This window comes from Schistocerca piceifrons, chromosome 1 (genome assembly GCF_021461385.2).
Source record: "Schistocerca piceifrons isolate TAMUIC-IGC-003096 chromosome 1, iqSchPice1.1, whole genome shotgun sequence".
In the NCBI taxonomy this organism is placed as follows: domain Eukaryota; kingdom Metazoa; phylum Arthropoda; class Insecta; order Orthoptera; family Acrididae; genus Schistocerca; species Schistocerca piceifrons.
In genome coordinates, this window is record NC_060138.1 from 1210679194 (window position 1) to 1210692931 (window position 13738).

Consider the following 13738-nt stretch of genomic DNA (forward strand, 5'->3'; position numbering starts at 1 on the left):
TTGCACCTGTTACTGTCCTACAAAGTACTCACCAGCGTTGTGTAGAACCCGTTGCCAGCGATGTGAAAGGCGTAGTATAGCGTTAGCAGAGCCTGTTCTGTTGATGGTGCGAATGGAGCGGTCTAAAGTTATGGTGATTCTCGTGTACGACTGTGATGGTGTTATCCTAACTCATTACGTTCCTCCACGGCAGACCGTCAATGCACAGTATTACTGTTCGTTTTTGGAGCATCAGTTGCGACCAGCTTTGCGAAAGAAACGGCGACACTTTCTGCACGACCCACCCATCTTTTTGCAAGACAACGCGCCGGCGCATACAGCGCAAGCTGTGGCTGCTCTGTTCGGTCGACGGGACTGGGAAGTACTGTACCATCCACCATACTCACCGGACTTGAGTCCTTGTGACTTTTATTTGATTCCGAAGATGAAGCAACCACTTCGTGGCATTCGCTTCAGAACTGTTCCAGATATTCGACAGGCAGTAACAGGTGCCACTATTTCAGTTCTAACGCTCGTATGTATCACTTACATAAACTTACCAATGTTTTTATCTGAATACCCTGAACTCATCCGACCGCCACTACTTCCTCTCGCTCCGACGCTACTGACAATCAAGGAAGAGATCCTCGTGCATGAATATATACAGTTTAGCTTCCATAACTGTGCCATGCTTTGCGGCGTATGATTATTGCTACCTGTCACCATGCATTACAATCTAGTACAAGTCATACGTAATAAAATTTAAAGTTTTAATATGTTTTGCCCAATAATCAGCTACACAGATGGCTTTATCAATAGTTAGCTGTAAAACTAGCTGGATACAGCTTACGGTGAGGTTTGAGCACGTCAGTTGGTGGTACTGCAATTTGAGACCCTAATCCTCAGCCCTTTGAGAGCCTTCCAAATTGTGAGGGATTTGTTACTTCCAGCTGCGAGTTCTTCCTTCATTCCAGGATAGGATCTGGTGGAATTGCTGGCAATCAATAAACGTAAATTCCCAAAGACACAAAAAGATAACCTGATCCCACTCTCGTGATCAAGTGGTCATCAGCGACGATAAAATAACCACACTGAGACAGTGAAAATTGGGGCAGTCAAAGCATCCCACTTACAGACATAAACTGAAGTGATGGCGCCTCACCTGCCGAAACTTTGTGCATTATCTCCCATTGTCTAATTCTGTACGTGTTGTCACGAATAAAAATGTACTTTGTAAACATCAAACAAATCCACTTCCTAGGCGACTTTGCTGAATTAAATGTTGTTGACTTAATAAGAGTAGAAACAAACCTTATTCCGCCAGAACGGTGGAGCTTAAGTTCGCTGCACGTCAGTGCCTTCCCAATACCAGCCGCGTCCTCCCCTAACAATGGCGCGTCACCCCCACTTCTGCCCGTCCTGGGCGCCAATAATGCCACACAATCCTCCAGAATGAGATTTTCACTCTGCAGCGTAGTGTGCGCTGGTATGAAACTTCCTCGCAGACTAAAACTGTGTGCCGGACTGAGACTCGAACTCGGGATCTTAGCCTTCCGCGGGCAAGTGCTCTACCATCTGAGCTACCCAAGCACGTCTCACGACCCGTCCCCAGAGTTTTACTTCTACCAGTACCTCGTCTCCTACCTTCCAAACTTCACAGAAGCTCTTCTGTGAACCTTGCAGAACTAGCACTCCTGGAAGAAAGGATATTGCAGAGACATGGCTTAGCCAAAGCATGGAGGATGTTTCCAGAATGAGATTTTCACCTCTGCAGTGGAGTTTGCACTGATATGAAACTTCCTGGAAGATTAAAACTATGTGCCGGATCGAGACTCGAACTCGGGACCTTTGCCTTTAGCGGGAAAGTGCTCTACCACTCTACCAAGCGTGGACCGAAAATAGACTTCTGAAGATATCGCGGAACAGACACTTTACTTTTTTAATTTTATTTACACGTATGCTTATTCAGAATTCGACTTAGAATACTGATATCAAATTGCTATCAACATCGTATCCACCGTTCTAAAGTCGTTTACCCTCGATATGAAAAAAAAAAGATTTTGAGGAAAAATTGTTTCACATACCTCTAGTTAGCGATCCCTGGACCATGCAGAAATTCTTGCAGACCCAAAAGGAGATCATCCTCTATCTTCTTCGTGGCTAAGGTGGTCCTGCAGGCCTTTGTAATATATTCTGTCATTCACTGCTTTTGTGCAGAAGTTGTAATACAGGTAGTTTAGTCCATCTCAAGCTTGAGAACGTTGATGATTTCCATAATGCCTCTTTGGTCGTCGTTGTCTTTACATGCTTCCACATTGGCCGCGATTTTGATTATTTTTTCGCCACTGTGAAGGGCTCTTGGAGACACGTTTTCACAAATCGCCTTATAATTCGCTAACGGAGTTTCTGGCAAACTTCTGATGAATACTAAAACAGACATCCTCGAGAACATTTTTACCAAAAGAATTTTTTTTTGAAGTTTTCAAGGAATGACTATCCCCTTAAAGTGCAGAAAGGGTTGTAAACTGCCGGCTCAGATGGATGTCTGCAGCAGGGAGCAGCTGATGGTACCGCTGAAGTGACGTTAAGAGCCCAAGTGGCTCACTGATGTTACCATAGCGTAGAAAAAATATGCAAATTAAAGAACCAGGTCGTTTTGAGAAACACAGAGTTCTTCACAACACGCCGGCCGCTGTGGCCGAGCGTTTCTAGGCGCTTCAGTCCGGAACCACGCTGGTGCTACGGTTGCAGGTTCGAATCCTGCCTGGGCCATGGATGTGTGTGATGTCCTTAGGTTAGTTAGGTTTAAGTAGTTCTAAGTCTAGGGGACTGATGATCTCAGATGTTAAGTCCCAAGGTGCTTAGAGCCATTTGAACCATTTCTTCACGACACGCCAACAAGACCTTAACAGGGTTAGCAAAAGGTCACGAGGCCTTAGTGGATGGAATTCAAGTTCGATAAGGAAGCGTGGAGGTCTTGTCACATTCCTTTCACTGAGCCGAACAGTACAATTACAGAAACGTTTTCTTGACAGCTGTTGCTGCGGACCGTTTAATTTTTCTGGTTCATCATTCCAACCTGTTTCTTCAATGTCACTTGATAGACGCATGATTTCTCATTATTAAATCTGCTGATGGCAAAACATAATTATTCTGCCTGATCGTCAATTAAATATTTGCTTGAAGCAGCTAGCTAAACCGCTGTACTGGACAAGCGCTGCGTGGCTAATTCTTTGATATTGGGCACCTGATATTAAGTGTACACGCTGTTTGTATTAAAACCTGCACAAAGGAGGAGTAGACGGGGCATCGGATAGAGTCTTCTACTGAAAGGTGGCACAGAGATCAGCTGGAACGCTGGACTCGCATTTGGGAAGACGGCGATTCAGTTCTCCTTCCAGTTATCCAGATGTAGGTTCTCCGTCGTTTGGCTGAAACGTTTAATGGAAATGCAGCGAGGATTCCACTGAAAAGGAAACGCCCGATTTCAGACCGTAACCCGCGATTGCGCTCCGCCTGTAATGACCTTGACACTCACGGGATGTTAAATCTTAGTCTTGCTTTTATAGTCCTGTTCTGTGGGGTAGCAGATGATGGACATGAAGCGCTACCCTGCGCAGTAGGTGCTCTGAAGACACAACTGCAGTGCAGTGTTCTGAGCGTCGTCTATTTTATTTACCCTTTTCATCTATTACTTTTTACGTGTCTTTCTCCTATGTATCTACGTTACTTTTTTAAATACCATATAGTTCCGAATTTTATTTTACGATGAAAGCATTGCACCTATGTTCTTATAATTACTTGGCTTCTTTGTTTAAGTGCCACCTCCTCGCACCTCTCATCAGCCGTTCTGTGTTCTGCCAGGGCGTCTGACATGTAAATTCATGTTACATATACACTTCAGGGTGCAGCTGCAAAATGAATTAGACTGGGTATCCGCATGGTGCGAAAAATGGCAACTGACCCCGAACAATAAAAACTGTGAGGTCCTCTGCATGAGTACTAGAATGAATCCGTTAAACGGCTACGCGAGAAATAATTCAAATTTTAAAAGGTTGTCCATTGAACAAAATACAACTGAATACAATTACGAACAATTTAAATTTGAATCATCACCCAGAACAGGGGGATCCAAGCGTTTTATGACAGAACACAGAAGATGCAACAAATCTAATAAAGAAACTGCCTACACTACGTTTGTGCGTCCTCATTGGGAGTAATATTTCGCGATGTGGTATCCTTATTTGTAGGGTTGACGGAATGCATCGAAAAAGTTCAAAGAAGGGTATCTCGATTTGTATTATCGCGAAGTTGGGGAGAGTGTGTCACGGATGTGATACGCGACCTGCGTTGGTTCAAATGGCTCTGAGCACTATGGGACTCAACTGCTGAGGTCATTAGTCCCCTAGAACTTAGAACTAGTTAAATCTAACTAACCTAAGGACATCACAAACATCCATGCCCGAGGCAGGATTCGAACCTGCGACCGTAGCGGTCTTGCGGTTCCAGACTGCAGCGCCTTTAAACGCACGGCCACTTCGGCCGGCAGCGTTGGTACTTTTTCGTTGCGGCGAGATCTTTTCACGAAATTTCAATCACTAACTTCCTCCACCAAGTGTGAAAATATTTTGTTGACGCCAACATACATAGACAGAAACCAGCGCTGGCGTGGAAATACGTGGGTTCATTTTTCTCAAGTCCAGTTCGAGGAATGGTGTGAAAGTGGTTCTGTCAACCCTCTGCCAAGCATTTGGATATGAACTGCGGAGCAACGATGCAGTTACAGATGTCCTTGGAGGAGTCTTGTTACACAATGCACAACATTAGGGCGAATCGCCAGGTCAGAGATGTCCTTAGCTGCGTGCCTTCGTGGACGGTAAGTGGATTACCGAGCATCGAAATCCCTCTGCGTATAGCGTTCACACCGCAGCATTTCAGATTAATGTCTCTGATGCAAAATCACATTACCCTCGCATGTGCTAGTAGTCTCAGCTCATCCACATAAATCCTGCAACCATTAACGCCCCGCGGGAGTATGGGAGCCATCCTATTGGTGAGCTGCCGCTTTTTCAACCACCTCGTGTTTCTAACGCTGTGAGGTGAAAAACACAAAGAGAGGTTTGGTTTTTGACCTGAATGGTTCGCTGTGGAAAATTTCAAGTAATGTTTCCACCATATGGTCCTCCACCCGACATCTCAGGCGAAGAAAGTACTATTTAGTCAGATGGTTTTGTGCTGGTTTGTCTGTATCTTCTGTTAATGATGCTCTTCTTTCTCTGTGGGATGGTCGAAGTTAAGACACTTTAGGTGGGAATAAGAGTGGAGAAAATGCCTGTTTTTGTACTGCTTGCTTACACAAAAAGTGAATAACTAATGGTGAAGCTATTAACTGCGCTTCCATCAAAACTCGAATCTCGGGCTCCCACTTGCTTCAGTACGAATAAAAATATGAATTAGAACGGTTCGATAGTGCTCACTGAGCCCTGTTCATTGGAAGTACGTTTGTCTGAATCCCTTAAGGCGTTATTGAGTTATTAATTTTTAAACATTATTTTACATCCGAAGCATTTAACATGAACAATGTTTAAACCAAATCTCGTAGGGAGCACTACCTTTATCGTTTAAGAGCCAAACTCATTTTCGCTAACACTGATTTTTTATGAAGACCAAATTCAAACATAAATTATTGAAGCACGATATTACTAAATGCTACTCACAATACGATCACCTTTTGTTTGGTTTGGAATAACGATTTATATTTATCAGATCGATCTGGTTCGGTGAGAAGAAGCCAATTTGGATAACACTGTCAGTTAAAAATAACTACTTTTCCCCTAAATATAAAACTGGGAAAATAGTTTGCTATTCCATGTTACCAATTTTCATTTTGAGCACATAGGTTGTTACTCCCATTAAGACTTTCTGTGACGTATGTTTAACGAGTACTTAATTATTTAATTTTTCCTATATTAATTAATGCATTATTCCTTAAAATACAGTCTTTTAATTTGTTTTAGTCATCAGTCTCCCGACTGGTTTATGCGGCCAGCCAAGAATTTCTCTCCAGCGCCAAGCCTTTCATCTCAGGGTACCACTTCCAACCTATGTCCACAATCATTTGCTACATATATCCCAGTGTCTGTCTTACTCTACAGTTTTTACCCTCTACAGCTCCCTATAGTACCATGGAAGCTATTCCCTGATGCCTTAACACGTGACCTATCATCCTTTCCCTTCTTCTTGTCAATGTTTTCCACATTTTCCTTTCCTCCGAGAGCATCCAGGACATCAGACACTCTCCTGCTTCGATGGGGTCGACCTCCGTCTTGCATGAATCACTTCTTGTCGAAATCAGGGTCACTTTGGATAATGGGGATGAAATCATCTTCCAAAACCTTCACGTACCGTTCGGCAGTCACTGTGCCATCAAGGAATATCGCGCCGATTATTTCGTGATTGGACACTGCATACCACATAGTCACTCATTGAGGACGGAGAGACTTCTCGATCGCGAAATGCAAATTTTCAGTCCCAAATGCATCAATTTTTGCTTATTGATGAACCCATCCAAATGAAAGTGGGCTCCTTCTTAAGCCAAACCATGCATGCGGATACTAATTCCAATAATGCTCCGCGGCTAACCGTGCAGTTTGAACGCCCTAACACAAACCGTTCAGAAGTTATGACGATTTTATTCCATATAGTTCAATAATATGCGGTCCAAGCTTTATGGTTTCGACACTACGTTTTCCTGTCATGGGTATTTGAATCACTGATGAGTGGTTTTGAAGTTCCAGCTCGCCCTACAATTCCATGCTTATGGAACTCTCTTCGTGTTGTTTTGGTGCTGTCAGGGTTCGCGAGTGCAACATTCAGTTCTGCAGTGACTTTTTCAGCTGTCTTCCTCTGCGATGACCGCCCGTCTCGATCACTCGACACACATTTTCTTCCGCATTTTGATGTTTATCACGTTTTCCCTATACATAATATAAATTTTCAATACGGTGGCTCTTGAAACACTAAACTCTTCGGCTACCTCGTTTATAGAAGCAACCACTGTACAAGCATCAACAAACTGCCCACGTTCGAATTTACTTAGCTCCGCCATAATGCACTCAACAACTACACAGTACATCGTTCTGACCACAACTGACACTTGCAAGTTATTGAGGACATTGTGCAGGTGTCGTCGCTCATGATCAAATACAACTGCATAACTTGCAAGCTTGGCTATCGTCTGCATTTGTGTTCAAATGTACATACATTCTCCATGTGTTCCCATATTTCTGTTCAACCACTGTATATACTCCACAAGCTACCTTACGGTGTGTGGTGGAGGGTGCTTTCTATACAACTTTCACTTCTCCCCTTTCCTGTTCCAGTAGCAAAGAGTGCGCGGGAAGAAATATTAATAACTAAAGGGAAATTTGTATGACTTAGCAGCTTTGGGCGTTGAAACAGTTCAACAGCTGCTCTTGAAAATTTGTGACCGGACCGGGACTCGAACCCAGATGCTCTACTTCTCGCCAACGGTCACCCCTGCCATCTGGACACGCTTCCCGTCCGACTCAAATTCTCAAGTGCTGCTCACCACTAATGTTGTTATCCCGTTAATTTTCCCCTTTGATCTAAGCCTCACTGCATTCCCACAAGAACAGAACAGACACCACAACGATAGTTGGAATAACAATTGTTGGTACGCCTCTTTCTTATTTTATCTTCATGGTCTTTCCGGGAGATGTATGCAAGAAAAACCAACATATCTGTTGACTCTTCTAGAAACGCATTCTCTCGGAATTTGAGTAGCAAGCCACTTCGTGACGTGGACCGCCTCTCTTGCTGCATCTGACGCCCGAGTTCGCTGAGCACCTTCGTGACGCTTTCGCGCTTTCTGAACAACCAGCAATGGAAAACGTTGCTGTTCTTTGGATCTTCTCTGTTTCTCCTATCAGCTCTATCTGGTGCAGGCCCCAGACTGGCGACCAGTATTCCAATGATGGTCGAACGAGGGTTGTGGAATTGCAAGAGTTAGGAGTTTTACCGACGCATCAAAATTTCGTGTCCCTGCTATCATTTGCCGAAAACCTCGTTTCGATATCTTGAATCGCTCACGAAAGGAAAGGGGTGCAAGTTTCAGGTGATTCACTGTGTACCTGCGAGAAAGATTGTGGCAATATGGGCACTGTAGCAGTATTTTATTTGTGATTAACGTTGTCGATTTACGTAACCAACTACGATATTTCATTTTAGGGTGAATTATGTCTAAGTCCTGACAAAACTCTACCCTCTGGTGAGCAAGATGTATGAGACAGGCGAAATACCCTCAGACTTAAGGAGAATATAATAATTCCAATTACAAAGAAAGCAGGTGTTGACAGATATGAAAATTACCGAACTATCAGTTTAATAAATCACGGCTGCAAAATACTAACGCGAATTCTTTACAGACGAATGGAAAAACTGGTAGAAGCCGACCTCGGGGAAGATCAATTTGGCATCCGTGGAAATATTGGAACACGTGTGGCAATACTGACTCTACGACTTATGTTAGAAGCTAGATTAAGGAAAGGCAAACCTACGTTTCTAGCATTTGTAGACTTAGAGAAAGCTTTTGACAATGTTGACTGGAATTCTCTCTTTCAAATTCTGAAGGCGGCAGGGGTAAAATACAGGGAGAGAAAGGCTATTTACAATTTGTACAGAAACCAGATGGCAGTTATAAGAGTCGACGGGTATGAAAGGGAAGCAGTGTTTGGGAAGGGAGTGGGACAGGGATGTAGCCTGTATATTGAGCAAACAGTAAAGGAAACAAAAGAAAAGTTCGGAATAGGCATGAAAATCCATGGAGAAGAAATAAAAACTTTGAGGTTCGCCGATGACATTGTAATTCTGTCAGAGACAGCAAAGGACTTGGAAGAGCATTTGAACGGAATGTACAGGGTCTTGAAAGGAGGATATAAGATGAACATCAACAAAAGCAAAACGAGGATAATGGAATGTAGTCGAATTAAGCCAGGTGATGCTGAGGGATTTAGATTAGGAAATAGGACACTTAAAGTAGTAAAGGAGTTTTGACATTTGGGGAGCAAAATAACTGATGATGGTCGAAGTAGAGAGGATATAAAATGTAGACTGGCAATGGCAAGGAAAGCGTTTCTGAATAAGAGAAATTTGTTAATCTCGAGTATAGATTTAAGAGTCAGGAAGTCGTTTCTGAAAGTATTTGTATAGAGTGTAGCCATGTATGGAAGTGAAACATGGACGATAAATAGTTTGGACAAGAAGAGAAGAAGCTTTCGAAATGTGGTGCTACAGAAGAATGCTGAAGATTAGATGGGTAGATCACATAACTAATGAGGAAGTATTGAATAGGATTGGAGAGAAGTTTGTGGCACAACTTAAGTAGAAGAAGGAATCGGTTGGTAGGACATGTCCTGAGCCATCAAGGGATCACCAGTTTAGTACTGGAGGGCAGCGCGCAGGGTAAAATCGTAGAGGGAGACCAAGAGATGAATACACTAAACAGATTCAGGAGGATGTAGGTTGCAGTAGGTACTGGGAGATGAAGAAGCTTGCACAGGATAGAGTAGCATGGAGAGCTGCATCAAACCAGTCTCATGACTGAAGACCACAACAACATCAATGTCTAAGAATACGACGATTTGTAATGATTGTCACACACCAAACAACAGTTTAGGTTGATCTAAAGATGGCTAGTCAGTGAGCTGAAACCGGTAATCAACAAAGAAGATTTGCTATCTTGATGTAGGATTTTTATCAACACATGTTTTCAATCAACAGATCCCGTATCCCACGGTCTACAGTGTCAAAGAATAACTTAAAAATCCGTTAATAAACTGCGATACACGTTTCTTCATGAAGCCTTTTGCAAGCAGCAACGAAAGTGTCATTTCGGTGGACAGTCTCTCGGATTCAGTACCGGCATCCATCTATTTATGAAACATCGATCTGCGTCCCCCTCTCCTCTTTCTCTCTCTGTCTCTCTCTCTCTCTCTCTCTCTCTCTCTCTCTCTCTCTCCTCTGCTTTCACTCGTAATTCCCAGAGACGGGAGGCGGCCGCGTACTCAGAGGTGAAACGTGACGCCGGATTGGCGGCGAGGCCAGACGCCTGCCGCTAAAAGCAAAGCGGCGTCGCCCACAGGAAGACAATGGCTGCGGTTAGGGACAGACAGCGGGGGACTCTGCAGGGTCACGGCGGCAGTGGCGCGGTGCAGTTTCCGAAAAGAGCTGAACCAAACTCTCTGCTTGGAAAACATTTTGTCGGGGCCATTCAAGCATATTCAGGTTTCTAGTGGTTATGAAACGTTTGATGTCCAACAGACTTATCCTTTGACATTTTCGAATAACCTTTATGCAATTTACAACGCTGAAAACAGAGGTACCAATGAATACAAGCTCGTATAAGTTGCTGTGTGTTGTTTGACGGGATGACAGTGCGTGATGGAAAATCAACGGAATGATGACACCGACATCCTCAATTCCTTTAATTTATTTTCTATTTTTGGCTTTTTTCAACTCCTTTGTTTCAGTCATTTTCTGATTCGTATGTAGTTTTTTTGATTGTGTGAACCACAATATCTTCAACTAATGAGTTATGGTATCATATTTCAGGATTAGTATTTTCAGAAAATAGAAACACATTATAAGAATTATACCTGATGTTGGTGTCTTGAAAGGAGGATGTAAGATGAACATCAACAAAAGCAAAACGAGGATAATGGAATGTAGTCTAATTAAATCGGGTGATGCTGAGGGAATTAGGTTAGGAAATGGGACACTTAAAGTAGTAAAGGAATTTTGATATTTGGGGAGCAAAATAACTGATGATGGTCGAAGTAGAGAGGATATAAAATGTAGACTGGAAATGGCAAGGAAAGCGTTTCTGAAGAAGAGAAATTTGTTAACATCGAGTGTAGATTTAAGTGTCAGGAAGTCGTTTCTGAAAGTATTTGTATGGAGTGTAGCCATGTATGGAAGTGAAACATGGACGATAAGTAGTTTGGGCAAGAAGAGAATAGAAGCTTTTGAAATGTGGTGCTAGAGAAGAATGGTGAAGATTAGATGGGTAGATCACATAACTGATGAGGAGGTACTGAATAGAATTGAGGAGGAGGAGTTTGTGGCACAACTTGACTAGAAGAAGGGATCGGTTGGTAGGACATGTTCTGAGGCATCAAGGGATCACCAATTTAGTATTGGAGGGCAGCGGGGAGTTTAAAAATCGTAGACGGAGACCAAGAGATAAATAGACTAAGCAGGTTCAGAAGGATGTACGCTGCAGTATGTACTGGGAGATGAAGCAGCTTGCACTGGATAGAGTAGCATGGAGAGCTGCATCAAACCAGTGTCAGGACTGAAGACCACAACAACAACAACAACAACAACTACCTGATGTTGATTTTAGGTCATCCTTTATAACCCTCTTTGAAAAACTTAGTAATTTGACGAAATGTCACAGTACACTGAGTCACTCATGTCTTTCGTAGCGTCCAACATTTCTCATTTTCGAAAAAATAATTCAAAGCGAGAACACAATGTCCGCTTTTAACAACAATGACGCTGTAGAATTGTACATATAAGTAATTTTTTTCTTCTGATTTTTCGATAAACTTGTGTAATTGATGTTCTGATTTCATTTCTTTTTTGTTTCATGCCATTGTGTAAAGAAAACTGTAAACTAGTTTCAATCTGAATATTAATGTTTGTGTAAAATGTCAAGTAATATTGTGATAGAATTGAAATGTAACAAATGTTGAAACTATTGTGAGATGTTTAACATTGTAACTGTGCGTCTGGTCCATACGTAGGCAATGTGTTAGGATATGTAGAATTCAAAACCTAAGGTGAATACCCGGTCTGTCAGGGAGCGGTAAAAGGTGGATGGCAGGCGAGCGCGGGAAAATGCGCACGGGCGCTGACGGCACAACGGGCGCAGTAATTAGTTGGAGTTTGGCATTGGTCTGAGCAACACCTTCTGGAGCGAGGAGGCTCTCATGGAAGACGTAGTTTCACTGAGCCTCGGGTATGCTGTTCCAACGCCCACACAGCATGGCAAAATTCCATAGGCACTAAATGGAAAAGTATTGCGACGCTAAGAAGAATTAAAGTGCCGATTCGTCAAGAGCCATAGCTGTGGTTGTATGGGTGCTCTGTGCCTCGTCATCTCGCCGCCCGCCAACCGCCGCATCGATACTAGCAGGTTGAAACTTTTAGTACTGTATTCGTATGGATCAGAGAGTGAACCGTGCAATAATAACCTAAATTTTACGAGAACTTTCCCATCATTTAATTATCCCCTCAACTAACCTAGACAGGGTCCTTTCCAAATGTTGTGCAATCCGAGTGTGCCAAAATGAAAACTAAAATTTGTGTTAATAATTATTATTTGCAGAACTAGCTATGTTAGAATGGTGTTTAAAGAAATGTTTTGTTAATGAACCAGTAAATGAATAACGAAGGTCTAACGAAGTTGAAAGATAACTTTAATGTTGATATAGTAATGAAGTTCATTATTGCGAGGCGGATATAAAGGTATTTAAATGAGCAGTAAATAAGATGAAAAGAGTAACAACCTATATATTGTAAATCTTGAACGCATAATAAATTCAGTAATCATTTTTTAATACATCGATCATAACAGTTTCAGGGTCCCCTCCCCCCTTTTATTCATTTGAATTCTGAAGTGTTCTAAATTGGTTTGACCACCAAAAGTTAAAGTCAATATAAAAGTGAAAATTTATCAGTATTTTATCTTTATCAAAATTGACATTTTGTATGTGTCATAGTGTAGTGTTATGTATTCATGGTTTTTCCATAGCAGTACAAAACGAGAAACTATCAGTTCAATAGATTTTTTGGTTCTAAAATTCTACTATATTATGCAGTGTTACAACTTGTTGTTTTGCCTGAATATATATCAACTTGTACAGGGAAGAAACTCAGTTAGTGCCTAGTTAGGCTGGCGACCGTATTATTATCAAATTGGTAGCATCTTCAGTGTTGCTTTTGGTCCATCCTGATGTTTAATTGCAATTCGAACTTGCTTGACGGATCATTGTTATTACAGAGTGGGTGTATGTCTGATTTGCCACCATTCAGGTACACGCGGTCGATATCTATACGAAAATCCTTCCTCATAAGGTTGGTTGGTTGGTTGGTTTGGGGAAGGAGACCAGACAGCGAGGTCATCGGTCTCATCGGATTAGGGAAGGACGGGGAAGGAAGTCGGCCGTGCCCTTTGAAAACAACCATCCCGGCATTTGCCTGGAGCGATTTAGGAAAATCATGGAAAACCTAAATCAGGATGGCCGGACGCGGGATTGAACCGTCGTCCTCCCGAATGCGAGTCCAGTGTGCTAACCACTGCGCCACCTCGCTCGGTGTCCCTCATAAGGTGAACGCTGCTCACTTACCATAGTACAGGCTATAACGAGTATTGTGTGCCCCACGCGCACATTAAAAGTGTACACCCAATGTCAATTTTGATAAAGATAAAACACTGATAAATTTTGTCTTTTATATTGACTTTAACGTTTGCTGGTCAAACCAATGTAAAACACTTCAGAATTCAAATGAAAAAAAAGGGGGGGGGGCCTGAAACTGTTATGATCCCTGAATTTATTATGCATTCAAGATATCCAGTATATAAGTTACTACTCTTTTCATCTTATTTACTGCTCATTTAAATACTTTTATATCTGCCTCGAAATAATTAAACTTCATTACTATATCAATATTA